This window comes from Cryptomeria japonica, chromosome 8 (genome assembly GCF_030272615.1).
Source record: "Cryptomeria japonica chromosome 8, Sugi_1.0, whole genome shotgun sequence".
Lineage (NCBI taxonomy): Eukaryota > Viridiplantae > Streptophyta > Pinopsida > Cupressales > Cupressaceae > Cryptomeria > Cryptomeria japonica.
Genome location: NC_081412.1, coordinates 87,089,621 through 87,105,078, shown reverse-complemented (window position 1 = coordinate 87,105,078; position 15,458 = coordinate 87,089,621).

Below are 15,458 nucleotides of genomic sequence, written 5' to 3'. Positions count from 1 at the left end.
CCAGATAAAGATCGCTCTGGAGGATCAACATAAAACTGCCTTCACGTGTCCATGGGGAACATACTGTTGGAATGTAATGCCTTTTGGTCTAAAGAATGCAGGGGTGACCTATCAAAGAGCAATGACCATCATCTTTAATGATATGATGCATACCATAATGGAGGATTATGTCGATGACTTATTGGAAAAATAATTAACAAGAGAAGGTCATCTTGCAATATTAGATAAAATCTTTGGCAGACTAGAACAATATCATGTTCGACTTAACCCAAAGAAATGTGTCTTTGGAGTAACCTCAAGGAATCTTCTAGGATACATTTTCTCAAGCAAATTCATTGAGGTCGACCCGACAAAGGTTAAAGCAATCATGGACATGCCACCTCCAAGGAACATCAGTCAGCTAAGGACATTACAAGGGCGGCTACAATCCATCCGAAGATTCATAGCACAATTGGCAAATAAGTGTCACCCCTTTACACACATGTTACAAAAAAACACCCGCTTTCAATGGGATGCCAGATGGCAGCAAGCATTCCAGATGCTTAAGGATTATCTCATGAATACACCATTGTTGACCCCACCAGATCCAAGTAGGCCTCTATTGCTCTATATTTCAGCAACTAATACAACATTAGGAGTATTGCTGGCACAACACAATGCAGAAGGGAAAGAGTGTGTTGTATACTATATCTCTTGCACACTGGTCAGCTATGAACACAATTACACACATATTGAGCAAGCTTGCCTAGCAGTAATACTAGTAGCCACTAAACTGAGGCACTACTTTTTAACACATAAAGTACAACTCATTACAAAGATCAATCCACTAAAGTACTTACTCAGCAAAGTAGTATTGACAGGCCGCTTGGCCAAATGGGTGATGATTATGAGTGAACTTGACATTGAGTATGTGGACCATAAGGCTATCAAGGGCCAAGTTATTGCAGATCAGTTGGTCGATGCACCCCTCATAGGTGATCATCCTCTTGTTTCCAATTTTCCAGATGAAGAGATCTTCATGATCACAACAGCACAACCATGAAAACTATACTTTGACGGTTCCTATACTAGACATGGCTCAGGGGCAAACATTTTGTTTATCACACCTCAAGGTGACAGCATCCCGAAGTCTTACAGGCTAACTATTCCATGTACAAACAACATAACAGAATATGAGGCCTTGATCACGGGACTCAGACTAGCCATACAATGGAAACTGAAAGAGATACAGATATATGGCGACTCCCAACTAGTCATCCGACAAGTCACAGACAAATATCATACCAAGGATGATAAACTCATGTCGTACAAGCAAATGGTGGACAATTTAAAAGCATCATTTACTACTATCACCTTTGAGAAGATACCCAGATATCAGAATCGAGCTACTGATGCCATGGCTACCATTGCATCTCTCCTAGATCTTCCACAGAATTCCACACGCTACAATTTCTTGGTAGAACAGCTTTAGATTCCCACTTATGATATCCCCAAATCTGAGATGATATGTCCCCTTGTCGATTTTAAATCCCCATGGTATGATGAGTTCTACACCTACCTTCGTGATCACACACTTCCTCCTAACCAATCGAATAACCAACGCAAAACCTTCATTCACCAAACCGCTCGATACACCATCATTGTTGAAACCCTATACCGATGCAGTATTGATGGTATTCTCCTTCGATGTTTGGAACAGGATGAGACAACAAAGGCCTTGGAAGAGGTACATGAAGGAATTTGCAGGACTCACTCAAAAGGGTCCTTCCTTAGCAAACAAGATCATGCGCGCTGGATACTATTGGTCGTTAATGGAAAAAGACTCCTACTATTTTGTTAGAAAATGAAAGAAATGTCAAGTTCATGGAGACCTGATACATGCACCAGCACAGGAATTGCAACCAATCACAACACCATGGCCCTTTTGCAAATGGGGACCTCACCTTGTGGGAAAAATCCATCCATCTTCATCCAACGACCACAAATTCATTATTACCGCCACTGAATACTTCACAAAGTGAATCGAAGCTATTCCACTTACCCAAGTCATCGGCAAGCAGATCGCCTCATTCATCCTTAATTACATCATCTGTCGGTATGGTGTACCCATGTCCATCATCATAGATAATGGACTTCCTTTCAAAAATCAGGATGTCCGTGAGCTCTGTGAGAAGTTTCACATCCAACACCGCTTTCCACTCCCTATTACCCACAAGGCAATGGTCAGGCCGAAGCATCGAACAAGAACATATTGAGAATCCTCAAGAAGACAGTCAATGATGTCAGTCGTGATTGGCATGTTCAATTAAATCCAACACTATGGGCGTATCGAACTAGCATTCAAACCCCTACAGTCGCAACTCCCTACTCACTGGTCTATGGCGCAGAAGCAGTCCTTCCTATTGAGGTTGAGATACCCTCTCTATGGATTTGTTTGCATAATCTGATAGATGATGATACATACCGATTCTCTCATCTTCAAGACTTGGAACTACTTGATGAAAGGCAACAAGCTGCATACAACCACCTCAAAGCCTATCAGCAGCACATGAGCAGAAGCTATAATCATCGAGTTCAATCTCATAAATTTTTGGTAGGTGATCTTGTTCTTAGAGAGAATCCTCGTAACCAACCCAATAGAGAACATCAAGGAAAGTTTGAATCAAACTGGTTGGGTCTATTTGTTATCACTGTTGTATTTGGGTCTGGGGCATATGAGTTGGATACTTCAAAAGGGGAACTGCTAGCAGATCTGATCAACAACATGCACGTCAAACAGTTTCATACATAAGCTGTATAGAGCATCAGGCTCCAATGCATACCAAAAAAACACCAAAAACATTTAGATAAATGTCTTGAAGAAATTTTTTTAAAAAAATAGTAAAGAATAATCATGCATCCAAATGGTGAACAACCACTCCGGTGGCACCTTGGGTAAGTACGATGGTGAAAACCTGGCAAACAGGCACCACTCATAAATTCTATGGCTCCATTGTCTTTCAGAATTTTTGCGATTACATTCATTGCATCCACTCATCCATCATTCAAACCATGACTTCTTGTTGATCTGCAATCAAGGATAGTACTTCATGTGTCTTGCATCCCGCTTTTTCATAGTCTTGTTTAAACTGGAGGAAATGCTCTTAAACCTATTGATGGAAGTGGATTATACATTACTTATGATTCATTGAGTTCTTCATTCAAAAATGTCTCACAAAATACTAAAAACATTCAGAAACTGTCTCACAAAAATCCAAAAACATTCAAAATTGTCTCACAAAATTCAAAAACATCCAAAACATTCACAAAAGTCAAAAACATCATAAAACATCAAAAATTAATTAAAAACATGGCAAAACGCATAAAAAAACCATTGTACATACACATCGCAAATAGACACCACGCAAACATTTTGAGTTACTCAAATGATGACCACTTATCAAATCAACCAAATAATCAACATTGACACACAACTGTCTTAACAAGGATGCAACCTTCCTTACCAAAACAAAGACAAAGATAACATTTTCTTTGACAAGAAAATTGTGTTTAAGCTATCAAGTACTTGGTTGGTTTGTTAAGTTCTTTATTCATTTATATCAAGTCCCTATGCTACTCCGGGATATCCACAAGTGATTAGAGTAGCTGGGATGGTTCCTAAGTATCGTTTATTTATCATCTGTGAATTGTTTCAATGAAGTTCGAGGGTATGTACTAATGGTGTCTAAATGGGAAGTTCACTAAGCTACGTGATCATATGCAAAAAAATCTAGTCATGGATCACTATGGCTTACTGACTACAGCATATAACTCGACTGTCTGCACATGAACTAGAATGGAGGGTGCATCATGTTTTATCTATACTGCTTGCTTATAGGTACAATGCTCCAAACTTGGTTCCTACTGCCTTGTCCAAGATTGATACTACCATGCTCAATGATGAAAAATAAAGCACTATGGATCGCCATTCCATCTCATCTTGCATTACATCCATCCATACATTCATAATAGTTGCATATCATTCATACATAGTAATGACAATGGATGCATACTCTATTTTTTGATCTTCTTCCATAGGAATGGGTCCGAGGTCCTCCATATCTTCTATCTAACACTAAATCCCCCCCTCACCCTCCCTATCTAGGTCATCATCATAAAATCCCTTCATCATTTCCCATCAACCCAATCAAGCCACGTTCATCACCATCCATCTCTAACAGGAGAGGTTGCACTTCCCATCATCGGTCATCCGATAAGCCAAGCAAGTTACCCTATCTACACAAGCACATCGACTCATGCATACCTAGACTATCAATAGATACTCTGATCAAGTATCTTCGGGTCTCAATAGGTAATTGATCATGGTAATCCTAAACTACAGCAGGCATTTATCATAATGACCTAGTCTCAATGGGGCTGCTATGATTCACCACAACCATCTATCACAACGCACACACTATCAATTTCTCAACCAATCAAACACAATCAAAACACAAACAATTACATCAATTGTCTCAAGTCTCAATGAGTATTTTGCTTCAGATACCTTGACTTCATCAGGCAATTACATCAATTGTCTAAGTCACAATAGGTCACTTTGATTCACTTACTCAGACTTTATCTTGTCCAAGCAAACAAGTGACATCAACTATCAAGCTTTGACTTGACCAGGGCAATTAAACCAATTGCACCAGATTGTTCAACCAATTTTGATCAATTGTACAATATCAACCAAAAGCACAAACACTACATTTGCACCGTGAGCCTGTGTACTTTCGAGGCTTGTCGTTTCCCCATAGTCATTATGTCTTCTCCCATTCGTTCACCCTAACTTCTAAATTCTTCTATTCTACCTCTCCCCAACTTCTTTCTCTTTTTTTGAGAGATCGCCCGATCTTTCGAAGAAAAAAAATCGGCCCATCTCTCGAGGGGGCATACCACCCACTAAATTAACATTTCTGGGGCATATTTCTCATACCTATCTTTCTTTCTTTGAAATGACGCGATAAAACCACACCATCTCAAAGAGGGGCAAATGTAGACACATAAATCTGTCCACTTAATTAAATGAATATTTAGTATTTATTTGATTATTTAACAATCAATCAATAATTAATTAAATTAATATTTAATTAATTCATCTTAACCCTCTTCTCCTATAAATTAAAGAAATTATTTGATTTATTTGATTTAATTCACTTAACCAAATTCAGACCATTAATTAAATAAATAAATCATATTTATTTAATTAAATCTTCTCTTACATTTAAATAAATTAATATTTATTTAAATCTCCCAAAATCCCATCTCTCACATTTAAATAAATTAACATTTATTTAAATCACCTTTATCCTCCACCCATTTGCATTTTCCTACAAATGCAAGTTGCACAACTATTTTAAATAAATAAATTATTTATTTAAAATCCTATTTATCCTCACCCACTTGAAACCTTTAATGGCTTCCCTTAAAGTCTTCAAACTTAATCTCTTCCTTCTAGAGTCTTCTCAAGCCTTTGATGGTTTCCCTTAAAGTCTTCAAACTCAATGGCTTCCTTCTAGAGTCTTCTTAAGCCTTTAATGGTTTCCCTTAAAGTCTTCAAACTTAATGGCTTCTTTGTAGAGTCTTCTTAAGCCTTTAATGGTTTTCCTCAGAGTCTTCAAGCATTTAATGCTTTATCTTCCTTTTTCTCATGTTAATAAATTAAGATTTATTTAAATAAAATCCAAAATTCACATTCACATTTAAATAAACTATCAATTGTACCTTGGTGTGCAATGGGTACACCAAAAAGGTGTGGAAGGTCAATTCAATATTTTTTCGCCTATTTTTTTGCATACATTTGTGTAATACATGAGATCAATCGGTAGATCCTTTAGAAAATGATGTTGTTTGTGCGAAAATAGTCTCAATGGAGAAGTGATAGCTTTAAATCAACTATGTATCCACTTGGAGTGATCCAAATATGATTATAATAAAACCTTGAATTGGGAAGATAAATAGGCTTCGTTGCCAATAAACTCGTGTTATGTTTGCAAGAGGGACAAATATATAAAGGGAGAGATAGAAAGACAAAGTTAGAGATAGGAAGTGGTATATAGAGAGATGAAGGTGGAGGAAGATATCTAGGTGTTTAGATAGATAGAGAGATAACAAGATAGACATAAAGGGAGAGATGAAAGAAGAACTATTGAGAGATGGAGATAGAGAGGCAAAGAGATATAGATACTAGGAAGATGGAAAGGATTAGAGAGAGGGAGAGGTACATATTGATAGAGAGAGGGAAGATTATGGTCTATTGCTTTCATACATTTTTCTAGTTCATTAGGTGAATTGGTAGGGTATTTACCAAATGACATTGTTTGTGTAAAATAGGTCTCAATGAATAAGTGATAGCTTCATACCAACTTTGTGTCCACTTACAAGGATCCAAACATGACAAAAACAAAACATCTAAATTAAAAAGATAAGAATGCTCCATCTTCCATATTATGTTTGCAAGAGGGAGAGAGGAGATATATCCAGATAAAAATACATAGAGATATAGCAGTGGAAGAGTGTGGGAGAGATGGGTGAGGAGATAGAGATAGAGATAGAGATAAAGATATAGATGAAGATAGATGAAAATGGAGATAAAGATGAATATGGAGAGTGAGAGGGAGAGGAGAGGGAGAGATGAGAGAGAGAAAGAGAGGAGAGTAGGGTACTTATATATGAAAATAAATATATAGAGAGGTAGAGAGAGGGAGAGATAGAAGAAGAAATATGGAGAGAGAGAGAGGGAGAGATAGAAGAAGAAAAATGGAGAGAGTGATAGAGAGATATAGATATAGAAGTATAGGAAGAGGGAGAAGGAGAGAGGGAGGGAGAGAGATGTACATATATAGACATAGAGGGATACATATAATATTGATAGAGGGGGAAGAAGAATATATAGTGAGAGGAAGAGGGAAACAAAGAGATAGATAGAGAGAGTAGGAGGGAGAGATGAATATGGAAAGATAGAGAGGGGAGATAAAGAGGTAAATGTAAAGATATATAGAGGATGAGGGAGAGGGAGAGATAGATATAGATATAGATGGTTAAATAGAGAGATAAAGAGATAGATATATAAGGATATATAGAGAGGGTTAGAGACATAGAGACTAAAAAGTAAAGAGAAGTAGAGGAGAGAGAGAAATAGGGGAAATAAAGAGAGATGAAGAGAAAGAGAAAAAGATAGAGGTATATGGGATGGGAATCAAAGATAGATAAAGATATATGGGAAGAGACGGGGAGAGAGGTAGAGATAGAGGATATGGAAGTAGTGAGGAAGAGAGATATGTGGGGAGATAAAGAGATGTGAGAGATAGAGGGAGGGAAGGGAAAGAATAGGTAGAAGAGGAGAGAGAGAGAGAGAGAGAGAGAGAGAGAGAGAGAGAGAGAGAGAGAGAGAGAGAGGAGGGGGGGGGGGGGGAGGGAGAGGGAGGGGGGAGGGCGGAAGAGAGAAATAGCTCAAAATATAGAGGGAGAAGGAGGAATACATATAGATGGTGTTATAGTGAGATAAATCAGAATAGGTAAATAGATAAAAAAGACAGTGAAGTAGAGGTAGAGAAATATATTGATATAAAGGGATAGAGAAAGGAGGGAGATGTAGATAAATAGAGAGGTAAATAGAGATGGAGATATAGAATAGGATATATCTAGTGAATAAGAGAGATAGAGAAATAAAAAGACAAAGAGAGTGATATAGATAGAGTGGGGTACATAAAGAAAGGGATAGGGAGAGAGAGAAAGATAGTGGTAGAGATGTATGGATAGAATGATCTAGAGAGAAGGAGAAAGAGAAAAATAGAGGGATAGAGAAATAGGAAGATATGAATATAAAGTATGAGAGACAGAGTGAATATAAGAGAGAGGTATATATATAATGAAATATATAGAGAGGCGGAAAAAAAGATAGAAATATAGAGACATAGAGGGCGTGATTTAGAGAGATAGATGATAAAGACAAGTAATAGAGAGACAAACACAGATATGGAGAGGGGAAACATAGATAGAGATGGAGAGGAGGAAACATAGACAAATATAGAGAGGGAAAAGATAGTTAGAGATAGCAAGGGAGAAATAGGAAGTGTTTGTGTGAGAGAATAAGAAAGATATAAAAATAGACTTAGGGAGGGAAAAACATGGAGTGTGTGTGTTTGTAGGAGATAGGAGAAAAGAGAGAGTGGTAAGGAGGTAGAGATAAAGAGGAAGGCATAGATGGAGTTGGAGATAAAGGAGAGGGGGAGTGATATAAAAAGAGGGAGATAGAAATAGATAGAGAGGACCACAAAGAGAGATAGGGAGATAGAGGTAGAGAGATATAGATAGAAAGAGAGTGGTGATAGAGAGAAATAGAAAGATAAAATAGGAGAGGTAGATATTATTACATATAGATAAAGAGAGGGAGGGAGATACTGGGAGATAGAGATAAAGGCTCAACAAGAGTTGCATAGAAATAAGGAAAAAAGACAAGTAATAGAGAGAAGTATACAGGGATAAACAGAGAGGGGAAAGATAAAGAGATATATAGAGAATGATAGAGAGGGAGAAAAATATATAAAAATAGATAGAGTGCAAGGAAAGAGAAGCAAATAGATATAGAAGGAAGTGATAAGGAGAGAGGGAGAGAGAGAGATAGGGATAGAAAGAGGGAGGGATGGGGATAAAAAGGAGAGTTGGAGGGATAGATGTAACTTGGGAAAGATAGAGGGGTGTGAGAAAGAAATATTTAAAGAGTGAGAGATGGAAGGGGAGATGGGGAGATATAAAGGTAAAGATGAAAGAAGTGATAAATAGAGGGAGAAATAGAGAGAGGAATATAAAGAGAGTAAGAGAAATGGAGGGATAAATGGAGAGAGAGAGGGGGGGTCAATAATACGAGGTAAAGGAGATAATAGAGATGAGTAATCTAGAGAGAGAGGGAAGGAGAAACACGGATTCTATGTGTTTGAGTGAGGAGATATAAAAGTAGAAATAGGGAGGGAGAAACACAGAGAGTGTGTGTGTGATAGATTATGTAATGCCCCACCAGAAACCCTAAAGGAAAACAACGCAACTAGGCAACTAAAGGGGTGAAATGTTTTTTTTTTAAAGATAAGTGCATTAATTATAACAATTTGCGCATTTAATAACACAACGTAGGTCTAACACATGATTTCCTAAGGGTTACCAACGAAGATTAACTCACAAATTATATTAACACCATGGTTAATCCAGTTGTTCATCTAATTAGGAAAATTAAATGCTTAAATTAAAAACATACTCATACATCTAATTTCCATAATGAAAGAATCAAAGTATTCCAATGCATTTATTTTTCCATAGATCATTTATACAAAAGATTAAAGCAACTAAATTAACATACATTCCATTGATATAATATTACAATATCCATAAATACATGGCTTCCAAAAATACCACGGAATATAAAAGTTACAATACCAAGGTTACATAAATGTTCGATACAATGACCACAAGGTCTCAACTGAACAATGATCACGAACATGAACTGGTACATGAACCACAAACCAAGAAACACCAGTGAAGCCTTTCCTCGCATGAAGGTATGAATACAGATATTTGATGGGAAGTGGCACTACCACCTAACCATGTGATCCCAAAGTGGAACCACCCCACCGTGTTGGGAGATAGCAGAAGACTCTCAAGCAAGCAAACAAGACAAGTACAACAGTATAACATGACTCCACAAAACCCATGTGACTCAACTCACAAACACTAGTGACTCTAAGGAGAGAGTTTCATCGCATGGCTTAAGGTGGTTACCCTAGGTAGGCCTCCATAGGTCCCAACCCCCATCCTGGGTTATCTTGGTAACCTCTCCCGAACCCCCGGCTCCATCTAACCATCATGCGGACCCTACCAATCCTTTCGTGAAGACAAGGTGATAGGTTTTCCATTCCAGGCCTTCTCACAACATCCTGAGCCTATACAAGCACTCAACCATGTCTGAGGCACATTATCTTAATTTAATATTTTAGCTACCCACCCCCTAATCAATTATTAGGTTATCACTTCTTAATTGACTTTTGAGGGGTTATCCTCCCATCCTCTTTGGGCGTGGCCCCCGCTCGAAAGCCACTCTCTCTCATAAGACACTAATAGGAAAGGTTTCTCTCTATGAGAACACTATGGCGAAACTGAAAGCCATAACTAATCCTGACCAAAAGCAGGTGAAAGGCACACTATCAATAAACCAAGATTGACCATATGGAATAAAATACACAATGGCTCACATCGACAGGTTTACTCAACAACATCTGACCAAGGGGTATATCCATTTACGACAAGATGACAACACAACTAAAATTGCAACGAAATAAAGCTTTGACTAAAATAACATTTACACTGAGATTCTAAAACAGACAATCTTTTCTTAAAACAGCCAAGGCATAAATAACTTGCAATTAAAGTTACTTCAGAGAATATGAAAATACAACTATATAATAAAGGAAATTCCATATTGTTATTTGTCCAAAAAGCTAAATTTTATCACATTAAAATAATTTTCCCCTAGTCATATGTTTAAGAATAATTACCAAATATCCCAATTTAATGCTTTCCACAACATATACTAAATTCCAAATTAGAAATATATATAATGATATAATATAATTACACGAGTATATATTCTTTGAATATAAACCATATAATTATATCATAATTAAAATATACATGCTAAAATGAAGATTTAATTTCTTAAATAAAATCTACATACCAAAATGAAGATTTACTTTCTAATAATTAAAAATCTACATGCTAAATGAAGATTTAAATTTCCAATAACTAACATTTAAAAAAAATTACACAATATCATATTCTAAACAAAGCATAACATTGCTTTATACATAAATATATTTATATATATATTTATTATTTTATTTTTTAAAAAGTAAAAAAAAATTAAACATAACATAAAAAAAAAGGTTAACCGTATGGTAGCGAGTGCTACCCTGCGGTAGCACTGCTACCATATGGCAGCAGTCACTACCTCATGGTAGCGCTACTACCATACGGTAGCACTGTTACCGTAGGTAGCACTCACTACCTTGGGGTACCAGCTGCTACCATGGGTAGCATCTGCTGTCGTGGGGTAGCAGGCTCCGCCTCCCCCAATAAATTTACCAATTTTGATTTTTAAAACAAAACCATATCAATAGCTTAAACAAATTTAATTTAATTTACAATTAAATTTAGCACCAAGGTAAATTTAATTTAATTTACAACCAAATAAAATAGAGATAAATAAAACTTAATTTACAACTACATTTAAAATAACAGAGATAATTAAAATCTCTGGCTCAATCTCTAAGACAAAACAGAGAAGGAGAAAACTCAAATCTAGACAAACTCATTCGAAAACAAACCCAAATTCACTGGAAACTAAATATTTTGGTAAACCCAATCTTTTCTCCCAAATTTGAAAACTTTCATGCACAGGGAATTCTGGCAAAATTTTGCCAGCATAACTTCCCCAAATTTCACAAATTTAAAACTACCATAACCAGGAAATTGAATTCTTTTCATAAAATAAAATAAAAATGAAAAAATAGATTTTAACCAAGAAACATGAAATAAAACAGGAAGAGTTTGGAGTTGCATTTTTCTTTAAAATCAAAATGGACTGCAACTTCAATAAACCTCATAACAAATACTCCAACAACACTACACGCAGTTAATCATCTATATTTTTTTTTTAACAACAAACAACATTCAGAAGGGAAGAAATAAATGGATTTTCTTCAAAACAACAAGAAGAGGTTGTCCAACCTGTAGAGCTTTCCAAGACGAAATTTGTTGAAGAGCTTCTATCCTGCAACAAGCTTCCAACCTGTAATCAAAACCATAACATGCATTCCAGAAATTTCAAAACAATTTCTTTCACACACAGCCGCCTTCTTTCTCGTGAACTCCCGGAATGAAAAATAAAATTTTTATTTAACCTAAACTTTTTCAGGTTTTCCCCCAAAAATATTTTTCTCTCCCCAAAATTAATAATAATATTTTTCAAACTAAAAATCATTTCAATTTATTTTCTAATTTTCCAAAAAGGCAAGTAAAAAAGCATTATTCTAAAAAAACAACACTTTCCCTTTTCTTTTATTCTTTTCTCATGCCCAATTAAATAACTTTCTAAAAACAATATTTAGGAAAATAATTTAACTTATTTTATTTATTTCCAATTTATTTTTAAAAACAATCTAGAGTACAATAAATACATTTAATTTTATTTATTTACCCCTAATGTTTAAATAAAACTATATTTCTAAATTAATGCAAATTGCTACTAGATTTAAGCACTTTATTTAATTAATTAAATATGCTAACTATAACATGACGTCATGAACTCAAATAATTAAATCACATCTACTAGGGCACACAAACTAAGAACACCCAAACAAGGACTCTGAAAAAGTCAGACCAACCAACTCGACGGCTGAACAAAACAAAAGGAACGACTAACTGACAACACTCACAGAGTGTAACTGAGGTATGATTAGGGTCAACTACTATCTCCTCCACTCCCATCGGACAAATAAGGCACACTCAGACCTATGAAGCCAGGTGGAGACAATACCCTGTACCTACCTGGTACTTGTACCTGCAATGATCTGCATCATCGAACCACATATGCATATATACAAATATAGAATACACAGCACGTACACCGATGAAGGAGAATCACAACGTTCCCTATCTCACCAGAGTGAGTGAAGGAAAATTGTCCCCTCGCATCCAATACACTCGCAGACACACATCATATAATTACACATTGCATAGATAAAGTAAAGTGTCAGTACATAACCATAATCCACGAATTATCACCATTCACAAGTACTGAAATACTGAAAAATAAAGTATGCACCTCACATTCAGATAAAGCATGAAATAAAGTCATATAAGTCTGAATAACACATACTGGTAATGTATCCACTGAAAGTAACCAATAGTATAATATGAGTCTAATAAGTTCAACCGAGGGGTATTACAGATTAGGTGTTAAAGATAGAAAGGGAGAGAGAGGAAGAGAAATAAAGAGATGATAACAGATAAATAGAGATATATAGAAAGTTTGAGCGATAATGAGAGAGGGAGAGACGTGATAGAATGGAGAGAGAGAGAGAGAGAGAGAGAGAGAGAGAGAGAGAATCCCTTTCATTCTATAACTTTTAATTTAGATTTTGTAGTTTGAAATGTACTCTATTATATAGATTTAAAATTAAAAATATAATTATTATACATTGATTAATATTTAAATAAGATAATATTTAAAATAAATGCAAAGTCAAAATATATGAAATTTCAAATACTAACAAAAATAATAATTTTTTTTTTTAGCAAGGTGGTAATGCCACTTGATATATTTTATTAATAATATATAATTTTTACAATATATTTAAAAATTGGTTCAAACTGAGCTCCCAGAGAAAATAACCAGCAAGAAAAACTTTGGTCATTGCTCATCAACATGACTATAGAAGAGAAGTAGTGAACAATACTCTAGCCGGAGCTAGTTACAAAATAGAGATCAGCAAAGGAGCATGCAGACTCATTTACAAATAGAAGCATGCAAGATCATTTTACAGAATAGGAGCATGCAAACTTATTTACAAAATAAGTTCTTGGGATATCTTGAAGGCCTTGCAACAAAGAACTCCTGCAACCAAAATTGGCATGCCCCTACACCAAAAAACAACTGCAACCAAAATATATATATATATACTACAGAACACAAAGAATTTAAAGGAAACGCAAGGTTCCAAAACATGACTTACACCAACGACATGAGATCTGCAGTCCGCCATTATAGACAAATCCCAAAGGAGAAGAGGTGACTGCGGAAATGCTAGAGAGAAATGAAGCCCAAAATTTTTATGTCGTAAATGAAAAGAAAGAGGAGATATATCATAAAAAAACTGACAAACCAAAAGAAGCGGCGTACAAAGATAATCATGAAAATAACGCTACACCAAACTTTAAATGACATATGAAGGAGATTACCAATGTGAAAATAAATATCTCCAGATTTCGCACCAAAAAAGAGTACCAAACACACGAACAACATCAATAACAACCAACTCATCATTAATGAATGCCAAGTGATGATCAAGTAAAGCAAAGCACCTCAAATCAAAACCAAATGGAATTAGGAAAAGAAATACCTCACCAAGAGAAGAGAATATCAACTCGTATAAACGAGCAATCGTATAATAAGAAAGATTAAATCCTCAACTCTCTACAGGCTATAATTAATAGGTTTGGGAAGCTCATCAAATCACCCCCCAATAGAGAGGAATCAATAACAGTTTTGTCACAACCCATATTAGCGAGGCAATCAGCCAATACATTACCTTCATGATAAATATGTGAGATGATGAGGTGCTCAAACGTATCAAGAAGAGTCCATATTTGTTCAAGAATATATCGGAAATGCCAATTATTGTTAGTGTAGGTTTGTTATTTTCCTTATGTTAGGGGGTATTTATTTTTCCTACTCATATATTATTTAAGCTTGCTTAGGTTAATAGGAGTGGTTTATATGAGGACACGTGGTGAAATACTTCAGCTACATGTGTAAATCTCCACCTCACATGGGTAGTTGAGTTACACACCCTCTTTTGGCTTGTTGTGCCACCTCTCATAACCACTATTTTGTCATTTCCTAAGTGGGTTATGGGGTAGTTGGGTTTCACACCCTCTTTTGGCCTTATGTGCCAACTTTCCCAACTCCTTTTTTTTGTCTTCATGTAAGGAGGTTATGCCACATGTTTTGGCATTTACCAAGAAGGTAAAACCTCCCACTTTTTATGGGGAATAGGAGTTAATGCACCCCTTGGATGTATATACTTATATTTTTCTATATAATAAGCACTATACTCTCACCTTCAACTAGTAAAGTTAGTGTAGTGATAGCTCGGTGAGAGTCTTCTCCAAATTCTCCTCTTTTTCTCTATTTCTCTCTCATATTGAAATTATCTTCATTCAGCTATTTTGATCTTCGATCATCCGTTGTGTGAGGAGTTGCATGTGATCTACGATCGACATCAGATCTTGGCTCGATTCTCGCTTCTCACAGAATCTCACATGGTATCAGAGTTTATTGTCTGGTATAGCTCATTGCTTTTTTTTTTTTATTTGAGGGATTTGAAACTTTTATATAGCTAATATTTTCCTTAAAACCTAAGTATGCTCTTCTCATGCATTCTCGTGTGATCTGGAGAATCGGAACAGTTTAAAGGAAAATAGCTTCTAGTTAAATCAGGTTTACATGTATGTGTTCTTGTAAGATCTGGGTGATTGCAGCTTTGTGGTAATATTGGAAGCTTAATAAGAATTTCCAGAGTGTCCATAAGGCTTGACAAATTCAAAAGTGACTTTTACTTCACCAAAATCAGAGTTTGGAGGACATA